This window comes from Heterodontus francisci, chromosome 3 (assembly GCF_036365525.1).
Source record: "Heterodontus francisci isolate sHetFra1 chromosome 3, sHetFra1.hap1, whole genome shotgun sequence".
In the NCBI taxonomy this organism is placed as follows: domain Eukaryota; kingdom Metazoa; phylum Chordata; class Chondrichthyes; order Heterodontiformes; family Heterodontidae; genus Heterodontus; species Heterodontus francisci.
Genome location: NC_090373.1, coordinates 41,296,277 through 41,321,174, shown reverse-complemented (window position 1 = coordinate 41,321,174; position 24,898 = coordinate 41,296,277). Strand labels below are relative to the sequence as shown.

Genomic DNA, 24,898 nt, shown 5'->3' with positions numbered 1-24,898 from the left:
AAAGCACTGCATAGTTTGAACTTATGCTTCATATGTCATCATTATGTCATGTGACGGAAGACACTGATTTTTTTTTATTCATTCATGGGATGTGGGCGTCACTGGCTATGCCAGCATTTATTGCCCGTCCCTAATTGCCCTTGAGAAGGTGGTGGTGAGCTGCCTTCTTGAACCGCTGCAGTCCATGTGAGGTAGATACATCCACAGTGCTGTTAATAAGGGAGTTCCAGGATTTTCACCCAGTGACTGTGAAGGATCGACGATATAGTTCCAAGTCAGGATGGTGTGTGACTTGGACGGGAACTTGTAGGTGGTGATGTTCCCATGAATCTGCTGCTCTTGTCCTTCGAGGTGGTAGAGGTCGCGGGTTTGGAAGGTGCTGTCGAAGGAGTCTTGGTGCGTTGCTGCAGTGCATCTTGTAGATGGTACGCACTGCTGCCACTGTGCATCGGTGGTGGAGGGAGTGAATGTTTTTTGTGGATGGTGTGCCAATCAAGCGGGCTGCTTTGTTCTGGATGGTGTTGAGCTTCTTGAGTGTTGTTGGAGCTGCACCCATCCACTTGATAGACATAGTGACTAATCAAATCATGAAGTAATTAGTATTGGAGTTCTTCTGAAGTCTACATCAGGCATTTCAAGCCACATTATAAAGTTTAAATGGACAGTATCATTATATCAGGTACTGAAATAACCATTTTGTGTATTGGATGGGATATTATAGCAAGGCCCTGTCTGCCATCTCAAATAGATGTGACAGATCCCATTGCACTATTTCAAAGAAGAGCATAGGAGCTCTTCCCAGTGTCTTGGATAATATTAACATTGTGTGTTAGCTGTGCCTCAGTTGGTAGCACTCTTTTGTTTGAGTCAGAAGGACTTGAGCACAGAAATCAAGGCTGACACTCTGGTGCATTACAGAAGGAGTGCTGCACTGTCAGAGGTGGCGTCTTTCTGATCTGATGTTGAACTGAGGCCCTGTCTACCCTCTCAGGTGGATGTTAAAAATCCCATGGCACTATTTTGAAGAAGAGTAGGGGAGTTATTCCCCCAGTGTCTTTCAATATTTACCCCTCAATCAACATCACGAAAACAGATTATCTGGTCATTATCGCATTGCTGTTTGTGGGAGCTTGTTGTGTGCAAATTGGCTGCTGTGTTTCCAATATTACAACAGTGATTACAGTTCAAAAATACCTGATTGGCTGTAAAGCACTTTGGGATGTCCTGTGGTCATGAAAGGCCCTATACAAATGCAATTCTTTTTTAATATCACTTAAGACAGATTATCAGGTCATTCTCACATTACTGTTTGCATGACCTTGCTGTGTACTAATTGGCTGCTGTGTTTCTTACATCACAGCAGTGACTACACTTCTAAAGCAATAGGAAGGCACCTTGGATTCATATCAGATATTGGCCGTGCCACTCCCGATCCACCGTTAGGCTCGCGATGGGTGCATTCTAATTATTTTTCCAGCAAATTCTGGTGTGAATTTGCCATTGGAGGATCAGAGAGCATAACTGTTTAATTTATGGCGTCCCTCATCAGTATCTCATGAACATAAACTGCAATGAGATGAATGATCCATTAGTCTGTTTTGAGGTTGTTGAATGGAAGAATCTGTGGGTGATTGTACGAACAGTGTGCTACTAAAGATCCACAACTTGCAAGGGATCACTTCCTTGCCACAAGCTGCTGGACAATTTACACATTAATAACAGTAAGTATGATTATGCTCGCCATTATTTTGCCAACAAAATATGTCACTTTTCCAAAATTGCCCTCCCTTCCTTTGAAGAAGTGTTATTTAATTTTTTGGAGATTTCTGTATAATGGCATGGCTTCAGATTAGAAACTCACTCTGCAAGAACAAACTGACATTCTATGAAAATAAATTATAGACCTGGACCTCATTCTTATGGAATAAAACCCTTTTTCTGTGTTTTTTCCAATTCATTTTCCTTCAAAAAACATCAGTGTCACAGCCAGAAAACAGAATTGAAATTCTGAACATCTCCATTCTTTGGAGTAAATAGCTCAGCTGAAATGGGATTTAGGAATACTGCCTTAAATTCTGCTGCTTACAGTGTGAGCAGCAGGTGGTAAATGTTCTATTTTTCAACATAACTCAATATGCAATGAAAATTTTAACAACAGGCTGCATTGAAAATAACAGAGGAATCCCACAAATGACAATTTAGTAATTGGGTACAACAGGTTGGAAAGAGAGAGCTCCAAACTCTTGACAAAACTTAAATTTGTGTATTGTTATAATTTTGAACTATGTTTTAATCATTCCCAGTCCAAAACCGATGATCAACCATGGATTGAGCGAGAGAGCAGATGCTGCTAATGGGGTGAATGAACTATCTATGTTGCATCATTCTGATTGCTGACACTTTGGAGACCACTTAATATTGTCTCTGTGTCTCATTATCTGTATGTGTGTGGCAGACAGCCTCAGTGCAGTAACACTTCCACTATTATCATTATGCTTGGCTTGACAAGAAAAGCCTACTTATGTTATAATTAGAATTTCAAGGAACTTAACATTTAAATAAAATGATTAAACATACACATTGACCTTTTTTACAATATGTTGGCAGATAAATATGATGCTAATTAATTATTAGCTTGATGCTTTGCTGAAGTCCAGCACACCTGTAGTGAACCAACTTGGGCTTTAGAGCTAGGTGGTTCAGGGGTAATGTCAGGAAATGCTTCTTCACACAAAGCGTAGGGAAATCTTGAGCTCTCTCCTCCTGTTGAGGCTAGGTCAATTGAAAAGTTCAAAACCGAGATTGACAGTTTTTGGATACGAAACGATATTAATGTTTGCGGAACCAAGGCGGTAGAATAACAACTTGTATTTATAAAGCACCTTAAGATAATAAAATGGTGGTACAGGCTTGAGAGACTGAATGGCGTACTTCTGTTCATATGTCATTACAGTATGACAGATTTTTCCACCATGACTGGATCACAAAGAGATTCCTTGGCTGTATGGCGTGTGTGCTGCTTCCACTTTTTAAACTGTGATTTCTAATATAAAGGGGCTGTATTAAGCCTACTCATCTGATGGAGGCCAGTTGGGTAGGCAATTCAAATCAGCCAGGTGACATACCTATCAGTGTCCTGCACAGAACCTGCTGCCTTGAATTTTCACCTCTTTTGTGCAGGCACAAGGTCACCACCTGAAGCTAGTGGAATTTTTCTTTAAGTATTGTCACAAACTGTTCCTTTTCTCCTCAGATTAAAAACTGTGTGTGCCTTTAAGACTCTCTTTGAAAACAGTGTACCTTTAAGACTGTGCAGGCTGCACCTGTCCCTAGACCACAGCAGCTTAGAGAGGTCACATAGTATAATGTTTCGATTTGACTGTGTGTAAAACTGCCAAAATCCGGTCGGAGCCAGCCATCAGTGAAGTTTGCTTACTGAAGGAAAGAGCTGTCTATTTTTGCTGAGCAGAAATTCTACAATGAGCTACCGGCTCATATTGCTGGAGTAAAGTTTTGACTGAAAGACTGTCAGTTTTAAAATTCAAGAAGACCTATTGCTGTGCTCATTGTTGAAAGAACTGTTTGATGCCTGCTGCAGTCGGAGTGTTTTGAATGCCCATCAAGAACGGACTGTTTCATCAAATCCGTGTGAAGACTTCGAGAGGGATTTGATTATTTTTACACTAGGATATCTCACCCATCAGGAACATAACCCACCAAGACTTACTTATATATTTATTTTTAAGAAACAGCTATTTTTAAAAAAATAAACACCACTTTTAAAACTAGTTAACTGTTAGTTTTGAACGTATTTGTGTGAATGGGGAAGTTAGGTCAAAATAAGAAGTTATAAGGTCTTTAGACATAGGTTTATTTGAATAGTGTTTAAGATTTAGTTTTTCATAAATAGTTAATTTGCTGTTGTCTAAAGATACCTGGTTTGGTCTGTTTTGTTCTTGGGGTTACTGGAGTGTTTAATTTGGCTGTTTTTCCAGTTGGGTGGGAAAACTTTAGGAATATGCTGCGACCTGTGATCGGACTGAATTGACAGTGCGTTGCTCCAGCCCCGGTCATAACAGCATGCAGCTTGGAGCCCCGACCACAATTTTAGTCAGTGGCCTGAGTTGAGAAACCATTGCAGCTTTCCCACTAGGTGAAGATAGCAGGACGAGGAACCAGAAGCGACCCAAAAATTTCTTTTTAAAAAAGTTTTCTCATGAAACACAAAGAAGCAGACTGCTCCTCCAAGCCTCCCTAGGAATGTTTAGGCCTTTTCTGCCAAGGATCCCTTCCTGAACATGAGACCATCCTGAAAACTCCTCCCTGCTATTTACCTTGTTCCAGCAACCAGACTTTTGGTGCTGGCCAGTGGTCATCTTCCACCCGAATATCAACTCCCACCTGCCCACATATCAGTCTACTGTTGTTTTCCACTTGTTTTAGGCCAGCAGCTGATTGGGTCATGCAGAGGGGGTTAAAATTACCCAGGCCTCCTGCTGATGTTGTCAAGGGAGTTTGGTGCTCACCACCCTATTCCTTCTCCAAAATAATAACAGGGCTGCTAGTTGTCCTCTATCTTAATAGTATATGTCTTCCTATTCTTCAAATGTTGTTATGCTTGTTATGTGTAATTAGTTGGGCCAGAAATATTTTAATATGTTTTTAGCCTTAAAACTGGTGGAAAGGCATGAGGTGTGCTTCTCCATGAGGCATCACATCAAGCTATCACATTAATCAAAGCAGCAAGAATAGTGTTATTGTTTTAAAACTCTAAAAAAAAAACTGAAAGTAGTTGAGATTTAAAGAAGAGAAGAATCACACAACAACTTGCATTTCACAAGAAAAATACCCAAAGGTCCTTCACAGGAGCGTAATCAGAGAAAAAAAGATACTGAACCAAAAAAAATTAGGACAGGAACCAAAAGTTTGCACTCGTAACAGATCCTAATAAAGTTTACATGTATTTAAGTCCACGAATATAAAATTGAATATGGTCTGTCATGGGCATTTGATCATCTCTGCCTGATTTTCCTCTATGTACTGTGCCAGGGGACTATTTGTCAAATGCAAAAGAAGAAAATCTGTCCCTAGTGTCCAAGAAATGACAATGAAACTTTTCTGAAAATGTTTACATTCTTTATTACATTATCAATTTCTCAGTACGAATCAAAGATTCACAGCTACATTCAGCCAATGAAGAACTTTTTATCATTCATCAAAACTGAAGCAACTTTCAGAAATTAATTATTTTTGGAAAAGTTTGAGGAACATTAAGCCTCCTGAGAGTCGTAGAGTTATACAGCACAGAAAAAGGCCCTTCGGCCCACCGTGTCCGTGCCGCCCATCAAGCACGGACACGGACATGGAAAATTCTATTTTCCAGCACTTGGCCCTTAGCCATCTATGCTATGGCATTACAAGTGCTCATCTAAATACTTCTTAAATGTTGTGAGTGTCCCTGCCTCTACCACCTCTTCAGGCAGTGTGCTCCAGATTCCAACCACCCTCTGCGTGAAAAATTCTTTTCTCAAACCTCCTCTAAACCTCCTTCCCCTTACCTTAACTCTCTGCCACCTGGTTATTGACACCGTCGCTAAGGGAAAAAAAGTTTCTTCTTATCTGACCCTCATAATTTTGTACACCTCAATCAGGTCCCCCCTCAGTCTTCTCTGCCCTAAGGAAAATAACCCTAGCCTATCCAGTCTCTCTTCATAGCTGAAATGCCCCAGCCCAGGCAACATCCTGGTGAATCTCCTCTGCACCCTCTCCAGTGCAATCACATCCTTTCTATAGTGTGGAAACCAGAACTGCACTGTCTCATGCAAATACAAAATGAGAAATATATCTCATCTGAGGGTCACTATCCTGAAATAATTATTCTCATTATAAAATGTTTGATTAAATTAAATTTACAGACCAAATAATTGTGCAAAATTTATTGTTTATAAAACACAACTTGATCCAATTAGGGGAATTAGACTTATCGGAAAAGGAAGAAAGTGTGGGGTTACGGGGAGAAGGCACGGGAGTGGTACTAGGTGAATTGCTCATTCAGAGAGCCGGTGCAGACACAATGGGCTGAATGGTTTCCTTCTGTTCTGTAACAGTTATGTGATTCTGTGATCCAGTCTTTGTCCTTAAAAAGCAAAATGATTCATTCTGCTTTACTTTCCTGAAAAATGATGTCACTGGCCAGTGAGAGAGATTCAGAAATTATTTCCTCCCATAATAAGAATTGTAAGGAGCAGCAATAGGCTGTTAGGTCCAACAAACGCATTCCTTTTTCAGTTATCTACACCTCCAGGATAGAATCATAGAAATGTACAGCATGGAAAGAGGTCATTCAGCCCATCCTGTTTGCGCTGGCCAACAAGTAGACATCAAGTCTAATCCCACTTTCCAGCTCTTGGTCCATAGCCTTGTAGGTTACAGCACTTCAAGTGCATAGCTAAGCACTTTTTAAATGTTATGCGTGTTTCTGCTTCTACCACACTTTCAGGCAGTGAGTTCCAGATCCCCACTATCCTCTAGCTAAAAAAATGTCACCTCGAATTCCCTCTCAACCTTCTATCTCTTATCCTAAATTTATACCCCCTGGTGATGGACCCCTCAACCAAGGGGAATAGGACCTTCACATTCACTCCATCTAGACCCCTCATAATTTTATATAAATCTATTTGGTCGACTCTCAGCCTCCTCTGTTACAAAAAAAAAATCCTAGCCTATCCAAACTTTCCTCATAACTAAAATTCTCCAGTCCAGGCAACATCCGTGTAAATCTCCTCTGTTCCCTCTCTAATGCAATCACATCTTTCCCATGGTGCAGTGACCAGAACTGCATGCAGCATTCTAGTTGTGGTCTAACTAGTGTTTTATACAGTTCCAACATAAACTCTCAGCTCTTATATTCTATTGCCTTATCTAATAAAGGCAAGTATGCCTCGTTGACCACCTTATCCACCTGTCGAGCCACCTTCAGGGATCTGTGGATTTGCGCTGCAAGGTCCCTCTGTTTTTTTGTTGCCCATCACTAATTGTCCTTGAGTAGGAGGTGGTGAACTGCCTTCTTGAACCACTGCAGTCCATCTGGTGTAGGTACACCCACAGTGCTATCAGGAAGGGAGTTCCAGATTTTTGACCCAGCGACAGTGAAGGAACGGCAATATAGTTCTAGGTCAGGATGGTGTGTGGCTTGGAGGGGAAGTTGTAGGTGGTGTTATCCCACACATCTGGTGCCCTTGTCCTTCTAGGTGGTAGCTGTAGCGGGTTTGGATGGTGCTGTCGAAGGAGGCTTGGCAAGTTGCTGCAGTGCATCTTGTAGATAGTACACAGTGCTGTCACTGTGCACCCATAGGAGATGGCGACAAAGTGTAATGTCACTGAACTAGTAATCCAGAGGCCTAGGCTATTGCCCTGTAGACATGGTTTCAAATCCCACCATGGCAGCTGGTGGAATTTAAATTCAATTAATTAATTTAAAAAAATCTGAAGTTGAAAGCTAGTCTGGTGCCATGAAACCTATCATCGATTATCGTAAAAACCCATCTTGCTCACTAATGTCCTTTAGGGAAGGAAATCTGCCATCATTACCTGGTCTGGGGTACATATGACTCCAGACCCACAGAAATGCAGTTGACCCTTAACTGCCTTCTGAAATAGCCTAGCAAGCCACTTCGTTCAAGGGCAATTAGGGATGGGCAACCAATGCTGGCCTTACCAGTGATACCCACATCCCATGAAAGAATGTTAAAAAAAGGAGTGAATATTTAAGGTGGTGCATGGGGTGCTGATCAAGCCGACTCCTTTGTCCTGGATGGTGTCGCATTTCTTGAGTGTTGTTGGAGCTGCGCTCATCCAGGCAAGTGGAGTGTATTCTATCACACTTCTGACTTGAGTCTATTAGATGGTAGACAGGGAGTCATCAGGTGAGTTACTCGCCGCACAATTCCCAGCCCATGACCTGCCATTGTAGCCACAGTATTTACATGGCTGGTCCAGTTAAGTTTCTGGTGAATGGTAACCCCAGGATGATGTTGGTAGGATTCAGTGATGATAATACTGTTGGATATCAAGGGGAGATGGTGAGATTCTTTACTTTTGAAGGTGTTCATTACCTGGCACTTGTGTGGTCCAAATGTTACTTCCGCTTATCAGCCTAAGCCTGAATATTGTGGACATGGACTGCCTCAGTATCTAAGGAGTCGTAAATGGTGCTGAACATTGCACAATCATTAGCAAACATCCCACTTCTGACCTATGAAGGAGGGAAGGTCTTTGATGAAGCAGCTGAAGATGGTTGGGCCTAGGCCTGAGGAAATCCTGTAGCAATATCCTGGGCTTAAATGTTTGGCAGCCTAGAACCACAGCCAACTTCCTTTGTGTTAGGTATGTCTCCAAGCTGTGGAGAGTTTCCCCCTGATTCCCATTGACTTCAATTTTAATGGGGTCCTTGATGCATCCTTGGTCAAATGCTGCCTCGATGTCAAGGGCTGTCACTCTCACCTCAACTCTGCAATTAAGCTCGTTCAACCATGTTTGAACAAAGGTTAGGAGCTGAGTGACCCTGGCGGAACCCAAACTGAACATCGGTGAGCAGATTGTTGCTGAGCAAGTGCCACTTGATAGCACTGGCGACGACCCCTTCCATCACTTTACTGATGATCGAGAGTAGAATGATAGGGCGGTAATTGGCCAGGTCGGATTTGTCCTGCCTTTTGTGGACAGAACATACCTGGGCCATTTTCTACATTGTTGAATAGATGCCAGTATTGTAACGGTACTGGAACAGCTTGGCTAGGGGCATGGCTAGTTCTGGAGCACATGGCTTCAGTACTACTGCTGGAATGTTGTCAGGACCCATAGCCTTTGCAGTATCTAGTGCCTTCAGCCATTTCTTGATATCAAGTGGAGTTAATCGAACTGGCTGACGAGTAGCATCTGTGATGCTGGGGACCTCAGAAGGAGGCTGAGATGGATCATCCACTCGACACTTCCGGCTGAAGATTGTTGCAAATGCTTCAGCTTTGTCTTTTGCACTGATATGCTGCCCCCCTCCCCCATAATTGAGGATGGAAATGTTTGTGGAGCTTCCTCCTCCAGTTTGTTGTTTAATTGTTCACTGCCATTCACGACTGGGTGTGGCAGGACTGCAGATCTTAGATCTGATTCATTGGCTATGGGGTTGCTTAGCCCTGTCTATCGGATGCTGCTTCTGCTGTTCAGATGCATGCAGCACTGTATTGTAGCTTCACCAGGTTGGTACTTCATTTTTAGGTATGCCGGGTGCTCCTCCTGGCATGCTGTCTGCTCTCCTCATTGAGCCAGGGTTGATCCCCTGGTAATGGTAGAGTGGGCAATATACTGGGCCATGAGGTTACAGATTGCAGTTGAATATAATTCTGCTGCTGTTGATGGCCCATAGCACCTCATGGATGCCTAATTTATCAACTGCTTGATGTGTTCCGAATCTATCCCATTTAGCATGGTGGTAGTGCCACACAACACGATGGATGGTACCTCAGTGTGAAGACAGGGCTTCATCTCCACAAGGATTGTGACTGGTTACTCCTACCAATACTGCCATGGGCAGATACATCTGTGACAGGTAGATTGGGAAGGCGATTTGTTCTTCTACACTTCTCATTATCATGTATTCTGTATTCCTTTGCCTTGCTAGCCTTCCCCAAATGCATTACCTCACACTTATCTGGACTGAACTCTATTTGCCACTGTTTTGCCCACCTGACTAGTCCGTTGCTATCTTCCTGCAGTCTACAGCTTTCTTCTTCATGATCAACCACATGGCCAACTTTTGTATCATCTGCAAATACCTTAGTCATATCCCCTCCATTCATACATACCACACAAAACAAGGGACCTTGTACTTAGCCTGTGGAACCCCACTGGAAACAACCTTCCAGTCACAAAAACACCCATCGACCATTACCCTTTGCTTCCTGCCTCTGAGCAAATTTTAGATCCAACATGCCACTTTGCCTTGCATCCCAAGCACTTTTACTTTCATGGCCAGTCTGCCATGTGGGACCTTATTAAAAGCTTTGCTAAAATCCATATAGACTACATTAAATGTACTACCCTCATCAACCCTCCTTGTTAACTCCTCAAAAAATTCCATCATATTAGTGAGAGAGGACCTTCCCTGAGCAAATCCATGCTGACTGTCTTTGATTAATCCATGTCTTTCTAAATGAAGATTTATCTTGTCCCTCAGATTTTTTCCAATAATTTTCCTATCACCAAGGTTAGGTGGCTGGCCTGTAATTACTTGGTCTATCCCTTTCTCCCTTTTTAAACAATTATACGTTAGCTGTCCTCTAGTCCTCTGGCACCACACCTGTAGCCAGAGAGTTTTGGAAAATTATAATTAGAGCCTGCACTATTTATTTTCTTGCTTCCCTTAACAGCCTACAATACATTTAGTCTGGACCTGGGGATTTATCCACTTTCAAAGATGTTAAATAAACCCTTTAATACTTGCTCTCTCACTATGTTAATTTCATCTCATATTTCACATTCCTCCTGCCTGATTGCAATTTCTGTATTGTCCCTCTCTTTTGTGAAAACAGATGCAAAGTATTCATTAAGAACCACACCAACGCCCTCCGCCTCCACACAGGTTACCCTTATGGTCTATAATAGGTCGTACTCTTTCCTTAGTTATCCGCTTGCTTTTTATGTATTTCTAAAAAATCTTTGGGTTTTCCATGATTTTCCTTGCCAATATTATTTCATGCCCTCTCTGCTTTCCTAATTTCCTTTTTAATTTCACCCTTTTACTTTTTATACTCCTCTAGGCTTTCTGCAGTATTGAGCCCTGGGTGTTTGTCATAAGCTTCCCTTTTTTTCTTTATCCTCTCCTTTAAACCCCTTGACATCCAGGGGCTCCGGATTTGTTAGTCCCACCTTTTTTTCTTTAAGGAAACATACTTTCTCCGAATCCTCACTATCTTTTCCTTCTCTGGAGTTTAGAAGAATGAGAGGCGACCTAATTGAGGCATACAAGATTCTGAAAGGGCTTGACAGGATAGAAGCTGAGAGATTGTTCCCACTGGTCAGGGAATCTAGAACACGGGGATACAGTTTCAGGATAAGGGGCCAATCGTTCAGGATTGAGATGAGGAGAAATTACTGCAGTCAAAGGGTTGTGAATCTTTGGAATTCTCTACCCCATTGAATACATTTAAGGCTGGGATAGATAGATTTATGGTCTCGCAGGGAATCAAGGGATGTGGGGAGCGAGCAGGAAAGTGGAATTGAAGCTCAAGACCAGCCATGATCATATTGAATGGTAGAACCGGCTCGATGGGCCATATGGTCTACTTCTGCTCCTATTTCTTGTGTTCTTGTGAATGCTTCCCAGTGATCTGGCACTAATTCACCTTCAAGTAGCTGTTTCCAGTCCACTTTAGGAAAATAACATGTTAGCTTGGTAAAAGCAGCTTTTCCACAGTAGAGAACTTTTATTCCTGGTCTATCTTTGTGCTTTTCCATAACTACCCTAAATCTAACTGAATTATGATCACTTCCACCAAAGTACTCCCCTGCTGATACCGCTTCCACCTGCCTTGCTTCATTCCCTAAAACTAAGTCCAGAACCACTCCCTCTCTTGTTAGACTTGCTATGTACTGGCTAAAAAGTTCACCTAAATGCAATTTATGAATTCTGCTTCCTCTATGCCTTTCACACTAATGTAACCCCACTATTTAAAAAGGGAGATAGAGAGAAAACAGGGAATTATAGACCAGTCAGCCTGACGTCGGTAGTGAGGAAAATTCTAGAGTCCATTATCAAAGATTTTATAGCAGAGCACTTAGAGAACAGTGGTAGAATCGGACAGAGTCAGCATGGATTTACGAAAGGGAAATCATGCTTGACAAATCTACTAGAATTCTTCGAGGATGTAACTAGTAGAGTTGATGAGGGAGAGCCAGTGGATGTGGTTTATTTGGACTTTTAGAAGGCTTTCGACAAAGTCCCACATAAGAGGCTAGTGTGTAAAATTAAAGCACATGGGATTGGCGGTAGTGCATTGTGATGGATAGAAAATTGGTTGGCAGACAGAAAACAAAGAGTAGGAATAAACGGGTCTTTTCTGAAGGGCAGGCAGTGACTAGTGGGGTACCGCAGGGATCAGTGCTAGGACCCCAGCTATTCACAATATACATTAATGATTTAGGTGAAGGAACTAAATGTAATATCTACAAATTTGCAGATGACACAAAACTGAGTGGGAGGGTGAGTTGTGAGGAGGATGCAGAGAGGCTTCAGGGTGATTTGGACAAGTTGAGTGAGTGGGCAAATGCATGGCAGATGCAGTGTAATGTGGATAAATGTGAGGTTATCCACTTTGGTAGCAAAAACAGGAAGGCAGATTATTATTTGAACGGCTATAAACTGAGAGAGGGGAATATGCAGTGAGATCTGGGTGTTCTCGCACACCAGTCGCAGAAGGTAAGCATGCAGGTCGAACAGGCGGTAAAAAGGGCAAATGATATGTTGGCCCTCATAGCGAAAGGATTCGAGTACAGGAGCAGGGATGTCTTGCTGCAATGAGACAGAGCCTTGGTGAGACCACACCTGGAATATTGTGTGCAGTTTTGGCCTCCTTATCTGAGGAAGGATGTTCTTGCTATAGAGGGAGTGCTGCGAAGGTTTACCAGACTGATTCCTGGGATGGCGGGACTGACGTGTGAGGAGAGATTGAGTCGGTTAGGATTATGTTCACTGGAGTTCACAGGAGTGAGGGGGGGATCTCATAGAAAATCCTAACAGGACTTGACACGGTAGATGCAGGAAGTATGTTCCCAATGGTGGGGGAGTCCAGAACCAGGGGTCATAGTCTAAGGATACAGGGTAAACCTTTCAGGACTGAGATGAGGAGAAATTTCTTCACGCAGAGAGTGGTGAGCCTGTGGCATTTGCTACCACAGAAAGGAGTTAGATATAGCTCTTGGGTCGAAAGAGATCAAAGGATATGGGGGGAAAGTGGGAACAAGTTACTGAGTTGGATGATCAGCCATAATCCTAATAATGGCGGAGCAGGTTCGAAGGGCCGAATGGCCTACTCCTGCTCCTATTTTCTATGTTTCTATATCCCAGTTAATATTAGGGTAGTTGGAATCCCTCACTATTGCTGCCTTATTATCTTTGCACTTCTCAGAGACTTGCCAACATATTTGCTCTTCTATCTCCCTCTGATTGTTTGAGGGTTGATAGTACATTCAGAATAGTGTGTTTGCCCCTTCTTTATTCTTCAGTTCAACCCATATGGCCTTATTCTATCATATCATCCCTCCATGCCCCTATACTTGTTTCTTAAATCAATATTGTGAACCCCTCCTTTTTTATTCCCCACTCTGTCTTGTCTGTAAACCCTGGAACCAGGAATGTTGAGCTGTCATTCTTCCCTTCTTTCAGCCATGCCTCATAATAGCTTTGATATCATATGCCCACAAATCAATCTGTGCTCTCAGCTCATCTGCTTTATTCCCTAGACTTCTTGCATTGAAGTATATACCATTTAGCACCACCAAACTTCCTTATTGTCTATTTCCTAGCCTTTGTTTCTTGTGCTTTCCACACTCGTCTACTAATTTTCTGCCTTTCATTTCCAACTTTTCTTCTCTACCTTCCGAATTTACTCTCAGGTTCCCACCTCCCTGCCAAAATAGTTTAAACCCTCCCCAAAGCACGAGCAAAACCCCCTACAAGGATATTGGTCTCAGCTCTATTGAGATGCAACCATCCCACCTGTACAGGTCCCTCATCATCCAGAAGCGGTCCTAATGCCCCAGGAATCGAAAGCCCTCCCTCCTGTACCATCTCTTCAGCCACGTTTTCATCAGCTGTATCTTCCTATTTCTGTACTCACTAGCATACAATGGGAATAATCCAGAGATTACTACCTTTGAGGTCCTGCTTTTCAATTTCTGTCCTAGCTCCCTAAACTCTGCCTTCAAACCTCATTCATCTTTCTGCCTATGTCATTAGTGCTGATATGGACCACAACCTTTGGTTGTTCACCCCTCCCCCTCAGAATGACCTGCAGTCTTTCAGTGACATCCTTCACCCTGGCATCAGGGAGGTAACATACCATCCTGGAGTCATGTCTGAAGTCACAAAGCGCCTGTCTGTTCCCCTCACTATCGATTCCCCTAACACTATTGCTGTTCCATGCTTCTTCCTCCCCACTGTGCATCTGAGCTACCCATGGTGCCTGGACTTGGATCTGACTGCACACCCCAGATGACCCATCATTCTCACCAGTATTCAGAACTGAATACCGGTTGGAGAGCAAGATGCACTCATTGGATCCCTGCCCTGCTTGTCTGGTCCTCCTTGTTCTTCTGGCTGTCACCCATTCCCTCTTTGCCTGCACATTTTTAAGCTGTGAGGTGACCACCTCCAGAAATGTGCTATCCACAATGCTCTCAGCCTCGCAGATGCCCCATAGTGACTCAAGCCACCGCTTAAGCTCCGAAACCGGAGTTTGAGCTGCTCTAGCTGCTTCCTGCATGTGGTCGCCCATGAGAGGCATTCAAGATTTCCCACATGGCACTGGATGCGCATTCCATTGGGCTGAGGTTTCCTGCCATGCCTTTACTTTCTAGACTATTATCCATAAACACTTCACAGCTACTTGCCGGTCGATTCCTTCCCTGGTTGGGACATCACTATAGCTGTTTTGCAGATGTTGCTTTTGTTGTCAGAGTTGTGGCTGTGAGTCTCTCTGTCCAGCTTTAACTCCTCAATCGCTGCGCGCAGTATCCACCTGGATCAACTGCCGCTGTTGCTGTTGGTGAGTCTCTCTGTAATATAGAGAAGGCCTTTGAGAACCTGCATATAAACTCTTCTTCAGAATTCAGATATCCAATCTGGCACAAACCGCATTCAATAAAAACTCACAATAATCATTGAACTTAGTGCCCTGCAACAGGAGATGATGCAATTAAATCCTGTGGAAAACAACTTACACCTGGGAAAGACAACCTTGGCAATTCATAAAAGGTATAATGGGTCCAGGTGTTTGACACTTCTTGGATGCTGCTCTGCAGGTTGTCTTGCAGAATGTGTCAGCCCTGGTTCAGTTGGTAACACTCTTACCTTTTGAGTCAGTCGGTTGTGGTTTCAAATCAAACTCAGGACTTGACTATGAGAATCAAAGCTCTCAGTCCAGTGCAGTACTGAGAGAGTGTTGCGCTCTTGGAGGTGCCAGCTTCTAGATGAGACGTTAAACCAAGTCCCTATCTGCTCTCTCAGGTGGACATAAAGGATCCCATGTTTCTATTTTGAAGAAGGGGCAGGGGAATTCTCCCCGGTATCCTGGCCAATATTTATCCCTCAATGAATATCACCAAAAACTGATTGTTTGGTCATTATCACATTGCTCTTGGTGGGACCTGAATGTGTACGAATAGACTGCCACGTTTCCAACATTGCAACAGTGACTACACTTCAAAAGTACTTCATTGACTTTAAAGTACTTTGGGATGTCCCGGGGTCATGAATGATGCTGTATTAATGCAAGTCTTCTTCTATGGTCTCTACAATCAATTAAAGCTGCAACAGTCTCCTCTTCCTGACCAATCAAGAGCTACAGCTACAGATTGCCTTTGTAAATAGCTGCAAAGTAATAGCAGTGAGTAATCTCACACATTAACCAAACTATTTGGACAGCTGGCAGTGCAGTGTGTCAGGGCAATTCTGACTTTTGCCAAGGCTTCCAATCAGGCAGTTTTTTTTTCCTCATAGAAGTGATGAAATGCTCATAATGTTTGAAGGGGAATAAATAAAGAAAATGGGTTATTTAATTAGTAAAGGGTTGAAGGGTTATGGATTATGGGCAGGAAAGTGGAGTTGAGGCCTAGATGAGATCAGCCATGATCATATTGAATGGTGAAGCAGGCTCGAGGGGCTGCATTGCCTACTCCTGCTCCTAGTTCTTATTCAATAAAGATGTTCAATTTTGGGATGAATTTGTCCTGGCATACTAACTTTTCCTCCCTTTGAAAATGTTCTAATTAAAAAAGGGATGTTCGAGTATGTAAGATATTGATCAATCATATGAATTATGTTCTGAAATTATTAAAAGAGGAGATACTAAGACAATGGGCTGAATTTTACCAGCCCTTCGTCGTTGGGGATCGCTGCGGGGGGGGCCCGGAAAATCCTTCTGGGTGAGGCCAGCTACAGGCATCAAAGCTGGGAAGGCTCCACTGCACTTTACCAGCGGCGGTGAGGCCTTGGGGTGGCCCCCTGCTGCTCGGCAGTAGAGCCTTAATCTAAATATGCTAATGATATTAAAATTAATTAATAAACACTTACCTGGTAGCGATGGCAGTCCCATGCTGATATTTCAGCCAGTGGCCGGGACCCCTGCGCCATTTGGAGATCCGAGGCATGACACTGGTGGGGAGGAGTGAAATTCTCAGGGCTGGGGGTTGGGGGGGTTGTGAGGGGGGGGAAATTATTCCTATTGGTTGTGAGGATGATGGGAAGGGGTTGAGGGTCAAAGGTCCTGAAGTTTGGGGGGGGGGGAAGTTCAGAGTAGCAAAAAGTGTTTTTTTTTGGGGGGGTGGGATATGTCAATTTATTAAATGAGGTCTCAGTGTGGGGGGTGGAAGAGGAGATTCAAAGTTAAATTAAAATGTAATTGAAATTTTTATTGCAACATGACCTTTCAAAATGTAAATGAAACTGAAGGGCTGAAGCCCTTTAAAAATGGCACTGGAGCCTCCGCGGTTGTGCCAAATGGCATTACTGGGGACGGAGCGCCCACCTCTGATGACGTCATGGGGGGTGGGCCTTCCGCCCCCTCCATGCTAATGAGCCACCGGATGTGAGCTACTAAAATTCAGCCCAATGTTTGTGTCCCAGTAAATGGATTATCGTGAATGATAATATCCACTAATGCCAGTGGGAGTAGATTATTGTTATAAATACAGCCACCTCTTCAGGTTGGTGCATTCTAATAGTCATGTCGATTTGTGTGAAAGAAAATATGCAACTTCAGCCAGGAAAGTTTAATAATTTGGAATCATCATCTTCCAGTAAATAGTCAGACCAACTGTATTTTTTTTATTGCTTTTGTTTTCTATGGTGATATTTCTGTGAGTTGCAGTACCACAACAGCACAGGTGGAGGAATGTCCCACCTTAAGGCAATTAATTTAGAATTGTACGTTATTTCCAAATGCTGAACAATCTTAAATACTTTAAAATTTCTCAAATCAAATTTCAAACTGAACATTTATCGGAAAAAGTAAGTTTGGCTATATTCGTACTCAACAGAGCAAGCATAACATCACTTCTCCAAATACTACCACAACCATTGCTTTCTCTTTCATAACAGCAGTTTCCCATTTTACTTTCCCCCCCTCTAAAAACCGTCTTTTCAAAGGAGCTCACCCTCCTTGGTGATCTCCTTGGCAGTCTCAGTCCCAGCTCCTAACTGCTGCTGCTGCTCTGTACAGCCTAGTGCATAATGTCTGCTCCTGAAATGAAGCAACAGTTTCAGGTGTCAGTTGCAACCAAGACCTGCCATATGAAGCAAAGGCATGCTACCCGACCCGAACCCGACAGGACCTGATGACATGTGGCGGGTTTGGGTTGGGTCGGGCTGCTCTTCCAGGTCCAGCTTTCGTGCTTGGGTCAAGTCGGGCCGGGCCCGGGTCGGACACACACAGTATTAATTGGACTTGAAAGGTTGTTTAAAAAGATGAAGATTGGAGCCACGAAGTCAGTGATTGTTTGGTCACGAGTTGTATAGGACTTTGGTTCGGCCACATTTGGAATACTGCGTGCAGTTCTGGTCGCCACATTACCAAAAGGATGTGGATGCTTTGGAGAGGGTGCAGAGGAGGTTCACCAGGATGGTGCCTGGCATGGAGGGCGCTAGCTATGAAGAGAGGTTGAGTAGATTAGGATTATTTTCATTAGAAAGACGGAGGTTGAGGGGGGACCTGATTGAGGTGTACAAAATCATGAGAGGTATAGACAGGGTGGATAGCAAGAAGCTTTTTCCCAGAGTGGGGGATTCGATTACAAGGGGACACGAGTTCAAAGTGAGAGGGGAAAAGTTTAGGGGGGATATGCGTGGAAAGTTCTTTACGCAGAGGGTGGTGGGTGCCTGGAACGCATTGCCAGCGGAGGTGGTAGACGCGGGCACGATAGCATCTTTTAAGATGTATCTAGACAGATACATGAATGGGCAGGAAGTAAAGAGATACAGACCCTTAGAAAATAGGCGACAGGTTTAGATAGAGGATTTGGATCGGCGTAGGCTTGGAGGGCCGAAGGGCCTGTTCCTGTGCTGTAATTTTCTTTGTTCTTTGTTCTTTGAGTTAAACAGAAACCCATGGAGTGGTGCCCAGACAAGTTGTGCCACACTGTACCAGTATCTGTATTGCTTAAAATAAACACAGCAATTGCCTGAAGGCTCAGAAAATATCATTATACATTACCTAAATTCTTGCTTTACAGGTTGTACAGTACAGTATGCATGTAAACTAGAGTCCTGACCGTTCTCATTTAATATTTATTATATATATACTGTATATTTTATAATAATTAATCACTCAAGACCTTCCTGGTCTCTGCATCTCAGCTGCTCACTGGATAAACTTGCAGCAAGTATTTCAACCTGTAAAGCAGGAGTCTAGGTAATGTATAATGATTTTTTCTGAGCCTTCAGGCAATTGCTGTGTTTATTTTAAGCAATACAGATACTGGTACATTGTGGCACAACCTGTCTGGGCACCACTCCATGGGTTTCTGTTTAACTCGTGACCAAACAATCACTGACTTCGTGGCTCCAATCTTCATCTTTTTAAACAACCTTTCAAGTCCAATTACAGTTTTTGTTGCTTATCTGCACAAACTGAAAAAGTGAAAAACGGATTCAGAATCGGAAGGTAGGTAAAGTGAACATTCCGGTGGTCGGGTCGGGCGCGGGAAAAAATGGAAGGACTGGGGTTGGGTCGGGCTCGAGTCCAATGTGGTTCTGTTAGGTTCGGGTCGGGTTTTTTTTTCCTGACCTGAGCAGGCCTTTAATATGAAGATCATTAGGCAGCATTTCCTTGACTAGGTCCCTTGAGGGAAGCCAATTTTCCATTCTAAGGTACAAAACGTTTACAGATTTGCATACAGTGTGTACACCTAGCCATGCCCACGTCCCATTAAAGATAATGGTTAAGGTAACATAACCAAGAACCGTTTATGTGCCATGATGAGTACAAAGCCACTAGACTTTGTTCAGCACTATGATGGCAGCATTGAAAAGAAATATAGGGAATCGGGTAATAAATTCTAGTCATTGTTACTTCGTACCAGTCCTTCAAACAAGACAAAAGATATCATAAAAAGGAAGAAAACTTTACAGCATCAAAGAAGGCTATTCAGCCCATCGTGTCCATGCTGGTCAATGAAGAGCTCCCACTTTCCTGCACTACACTTTTTTATTTCGAAAATATACTTTATTCATAAAAATCTGTAAAAAAATACATTGCCAAACAGTTTCAAACAGCACCAAGTCAAAGATACAAGCAGTGCAAAGGCAGTCCGTTTCCTTCTATACAGTCATGAGTTGCCTCACAACCCTTCCATTTCATTTGTCATGCCATTAACATTTTTACATTTTACAGCAAATGAAAATTTTTCCGATACAGTTCGAGGGGTTTCCCATGGATCCAGCCCCTCTGTTCAGCTTGGTGGGAGGACCTTACACTGTGGTCTTTCCCCTTTGAGCCTTTTCTGTGGCTGCCCCAAGCTTTAGTGCGTCCCTCAGCACGTAGTCCTGGACCTTGGAATGTATCAGTCTGCAACTTTCGGTCGTGGACAACGCTTTGCGCTGGAAGACCAGCAAGTTTCGGGCAGACCAAAGGGCATCTTTCACCAGGTTGATAAGCCTCCAGCAGCAGTTGATGTTTGTCTTGGTGTGTGTCCCTGGGAACAGCCCATAGAGCACAGAGTCCTGTGTTACAGAGCTGCTTGGGATGAACCTTGACAAAAACCACTGCATATCTTTCCACACCTGCTTTGCAAAGACACATTGCAGAAAGAGATGGGCAACCGTCTCTTCCCCACCACAGCCACCGCGGGGGCATTGTGCGGAGGGGGCGAGACTTCGGGTGTGCAAGAAGGATCTGACGGGGAGGGCCCTTCTCACCACCAGCCAAGCTACACCTTGGTGCTTATTTGAAAGTTCTGGTGATGAGGCATTCCACCAAATGACTTTGGCGGTCTGCTCGGGGAACCATCCGACAGAATCCACCGTTTCCTTTTCCCGTAGGGCCTTGAGGACATTCCGTGCAGACCACTGCCTGATGGATCGGTGGTCAAAGGTGTTTTCCTGCAGAAACTGCTCCACGAAGGATAGGTGGTAAGGCACGGTCCAACTGCATGGAGCGTTCCGCGGCAATGTGACCAGGCCCATCCTTTTCAACACCGGGGAGAGACAGACCTCAGCACGTAGTGACACTTGGAGTTTGCGTACTGGAGGTCTACACACAGCTTGATGCAGCCGCACACGAAGGTGGTCATCAGGATGAGGGCCACGTTGGGTACATTTTTCCCACCCTTATCCAGAGATTTGAACATCGTGTCCCTCCAGACCCGGTCCATTTTAGATCCCCAGATGAAGCGGAAAATGGCTCGGGTGACCGCCACAGCGCAGGAGTGGGGTATGGGCCAGACCTGCGCCACGTACAGCAACAACGTGAGCGCCTCGCACCTGATGACCAGGTTCTTACCCACAATGCAGAGAGATCGCTATCCCCACATACTCAACTTTTGTTGTACCTTGGCTACTCGCTCCTCCCAGGTTTTGGTGCACGCCCCGGCCCTTCCGAACCATATCCCCAGCACCTTCAGGTAGTCAGACCTGACGGTGAAGGGGACAAAGGATCGGTCAGCCCAGTTCCCAAAGAACATGGCCTCGCTCTTGCCGTGGTTAACTTTGGCTCCCGAGGCCAGTTAGAACTGGTCGCAGATGCTCATCAGTCTGCGCACGGACAGCGGATCCAAGCAGAAGACGGCGACGTCATCCATGTACAGGGAGGTTTTAACCCGAGTGCCTCCATTGCCTGGGATTGTCACCCCTCTTATGCTCGCATCCTTCTTAATAGACTCAGCAAAGGGTTCAATACAGCAAACAAACAAGACCGGGGAGAGAGGACAGCCCTATCTGCCTCCAGATTGGATCGGGAAACTTTCCGATTCCCACCCGTTGATTGAGACTGCGCTACTGATGTTTGTGTAGAGCAATTTGATCCAATTGCAGATTCCCTCCCCAAACCCCATTTTGGAAAGCACATCCATCATGTAGGTGTGCGATATCCTGTCAAAAGCCTTCTCCTGGTCCAGGCTGATGAGGCAGGTGTCCACCCTCCTGTCCCGCACATAGGCAATCGTATCCCTGAGTAGCGCGAGACTATCAGAGATCTTCCTGCCGGGTACAGTACAGGTCTGATCAGGGTGAATCACCAACTCCAGAGCAGACTTGACTTGACTGGCTATGACTTTGGACAGAATCTTATAGTCAACATTAAGCAGTGAGATGGGCCGCCAATTTCTGATTTCTGCCCTCTCCCCCTTCTGCTTGTAGATGAGGATGATGATGCCTTTCCTCATGGATTCTAACAGGCTACCGGCCAGCAGCATACTCTGGAATACTTCCAGCAGGTCCGGGCCGACCCAGTCCCACAGGGCCGAGTACAACTCGACCGGTAAGCCGTCGCTTCCAGGAGTTTTACTCGTCTCGAAGGACTCAACAGCCTTTGTCAGCTCATCCAGAGTTAGCGGCTTGTCCAGTCTCTCCCTCCTGCTGTCATCTAAGACCTCTGTGATAGATGACAGGAAGGACAGGGAGGCTCTGCTGTCTGTGGGCTTCGCGTCATACAGCCCAGCATAAAAGGATTTGCTGATCCTTAGTATGTCGGATTGCGAAGACGTTACCGAGCCATCCTCTTCCTTCAGGCTGCTGATAACAGAGCTCTCTCTGTATACCTTTTGGAAGAAGAAACGCGAGCACATCTCATCCTTCTCGATGGAGCGGACTCTGGACCAGAAGATGATCTTGGAGGCCTCCGTGGCAAAGAGCTAGGCCTGCTGGCTCTTCACCTCTTGGACGTCCTCCTTGACCTCGACCCCCATCGACTGCAGCTGGAGCAGAATTTGCATACTTTTCTGAAGTCGGGACATTTCCCTCTGTCTCTCTCTCGCCCTCTGAACACCTTTGTGGATAAAGAACCTCTTGATGTTCTCCTTGATCGCTTCCCACCAGTGAACTGGAGACTCAAAGAGGGGTTTCACAGTCCTCCAACCTTTGTAATCCCTTTTGAGTTCCTCAACGTTCTCTGGGGTCAGCAGTGTAGCATCGAGCTTCCACGTCCCCCTGCCAACCCGCTGGTCGTCCTGTAAGTGACAGTCGGCTCGTAAGAGGCAGTGGTCGGAGAAGAACACCGGCTTGACGTCGGTGGATCTGATCGTGACGGCATGGGACACAAACAGGAAGTCAATCCTGGAACGGGCAGACTCGTCCGATCTTGACCATGTGTATCTGCGCTGCGCTGCGCTCCGTCTGCAGGTTTGCTGAAGACGTCGTGCAGTTTGGCATCTTTAACTGTTTCTGTTAGGAATCTTGACGTAGCGTCCAGTTTGCTGTTGTCTCTGCCAGATCGTCCAGCCACATCGATGATGCAGTTGAAGTCACTGCCTAGGATGACCGGCCTGGATGTCGCCAGCAGCAGTGGGAGCTGCTGGAAGACGGTCAGCCACTCGCTACGTTGTACCGGGGCGTACACGTTGATCAACCGGAGCGGAGCGTTGTTGCACATTACGCCTGCTACGAGGAGGCGACCGCCCTCCACCTCCTTAACTTCGGAGATGGTGAAGTTACCTCCCTGCAGCAGAATACCCAGGCCGGAGGAACGGCAATCATTACCCCCTGACCAGATCGATGGCCTGTGGGACCACCATCGCGACCACTGCCTGTAGGTGCTGAGGTGTGGTATTCCACACTCCTGCAGAAACAGTAGGTCGGCTTTGACCTTGGCGAGGTAATCCAAGGTTGAAACACATCGCGTAGTGGATGTAATGCTACTCACATTAATGGAAGCAATTCTACACCCATTTTTTTAAAGTTAGTTGTTGCTTCCCATACCATTTGTCCTCGCTAGTCCCAGTCCTTCGGGATGTTCCTGCATACCCATAGTGTGCGCAAGCTGTTTCACGTTGGTTGGGCTCAGAAACCCCTCCTGGTTTTTTATGCAGGGTTTCTTCCGCTGGGGTGACTTCAGGGGGGTCTTGTAGGCAGCAAGGATTGGGTTGTCCTCTGCTGCTTCTCTCTGTTCCTCCTCGAAAACATCACTGCTCCTGGCTTCCCGGAGCTGAGGTGCGCCAGACGTGTCTTTGCTCTCGGTGTCCCGGAGCTGGGATGTGCTGGCCCTGTCATTCGGTGTGGCGCTTTGGGGTTCGGGCTCGCCGGGCCCATCACAGCTTCCAGTGCCCGGGGGCTGGGGGGCTTTATCTTCCATCTCCTTGGAGTTCTGCCGCCTCTTTTGAAGGGGCCGTCGTTCCAGCATTTCCCCGTCCAGTGAAGAGGAGCAGTTGCAGTCTGTTTCAGAAGGTAGCCTCCTCTTGCCACTGGTTTGGGTGGTGGCCTGTTCCGCTTTTGGAGGTCTTTTCTTTGTGGTTTTCCTCTGGACCACTTGCCACTGACCTGTTTGTCCGTCTGCTGCCTCCTCCTCCATTGATTCTGTCTGTGGGGGAGGGGTTTCTGGGCACAGGGTAGGTGCTGGGTCGCTGGTTTCAGCTGCCTCCCCTTCTCCTTCTCAGGTAGAAGTTCCTCACTGCGGGGAAGGTTGCTTGTCTCTTTTCGAACACCGGACACCTTCGTCGAACCTTCTCCCGGCCTTTCCTTGGACCTTGCCGCCTGAGCATAACTGAGGCAGCGTTTGGGGCAGGTTTTGTAGAAGTGGCCTGCCGCACCGCACAAGTTGCAACACTTAGTCTGCTTACAGTCCTTGGTCTGATGGCCTTCCTCCTTGCAGTTCTTGCAAACAACCGTGCTGCAGTTTTCTGCCACGTGACCAGATTTGCCACAGGTGCGGCAAACTCTGGGCTGCCCAGCATAGACCAAGAAGCCTCGACTTCCCCCGATAGCGAAGCTGGAGGGAGGGTGGATAATGGCTCCACTGGCATCGACCTTCAAGGTGACCTTGACCTGCCGCTTGCTGGTCCGAATCCCAAAGGGGTCCTTGACATCAGTGCTGCTGCCGGCCACCTCGACGTACCTGGTGAGAAAGGTGACTACATCCACCAACGGAACATGGGGGTTGTAGATGTGAATCGTCACCACCTGGTCCCGTTGTGACGGAAGCGTGAAGAGCGGCTCCGCTGTGAGGATCGACAGTGGCGCCCGGTCCCCTTTCTCCTTGAACGCCTTCAGGAACTTGATGCATCCCACCACATTCCTGAACGTCACGTCGAAGTATCCACTGCTGGGGAAATCCTGCAGGGAGAAGATGTCCGTAGCTTGAAATCCGCAGCAATCGATGAGGATTTTCCTGATGAAGAAGGTGCGATCGACCGGTGCATCTCCTTCCTTGTCCTTCACGACCACCCGAACGGTGTTCCGCACTCCCTGGTCTGAAGCCCGAAGGTTGGTTTATTGCCATTTTACTCGAAGCCTACCCAGGATCAAAAGGCAATGATCATGGTATCTTCTCTGCCCAGTAAGTACTGATAAGAACAGATATTACACTTGATCTTAGCCAAAAGGCCGAGAAGCGATTTTTTTTTTTTCCTGCACCACATTTTTTTTAATTTTTTTTAATTTCCAAAATATACTTTATTCATAAAAATCTGTAAAAATTACATT

The 24,898-nt window shown here is 45.2% G+C and overlaps 1 protein-coding gene and 1 pseudogene across 3 annotated transcripts in view; one reads left to right on the top strand and one right to left on the bottom strand.

Annotated features, from left to right (window-relative positions):
• The window catches only part of LOC137355859 (CUB and sushi domain-containing protein 1-like), a 1,186,508-nt gene that overhangs the window by 316,872 nt on the left and 844,738 nt on the right, over positions 1-24,898 (top strand). The window lies entirely within an intron of this gene.
• Positions 24,676-24,811, bottom strand: LOC137368109 (U2 spliceosomal RNA; annotated as a pseudogene).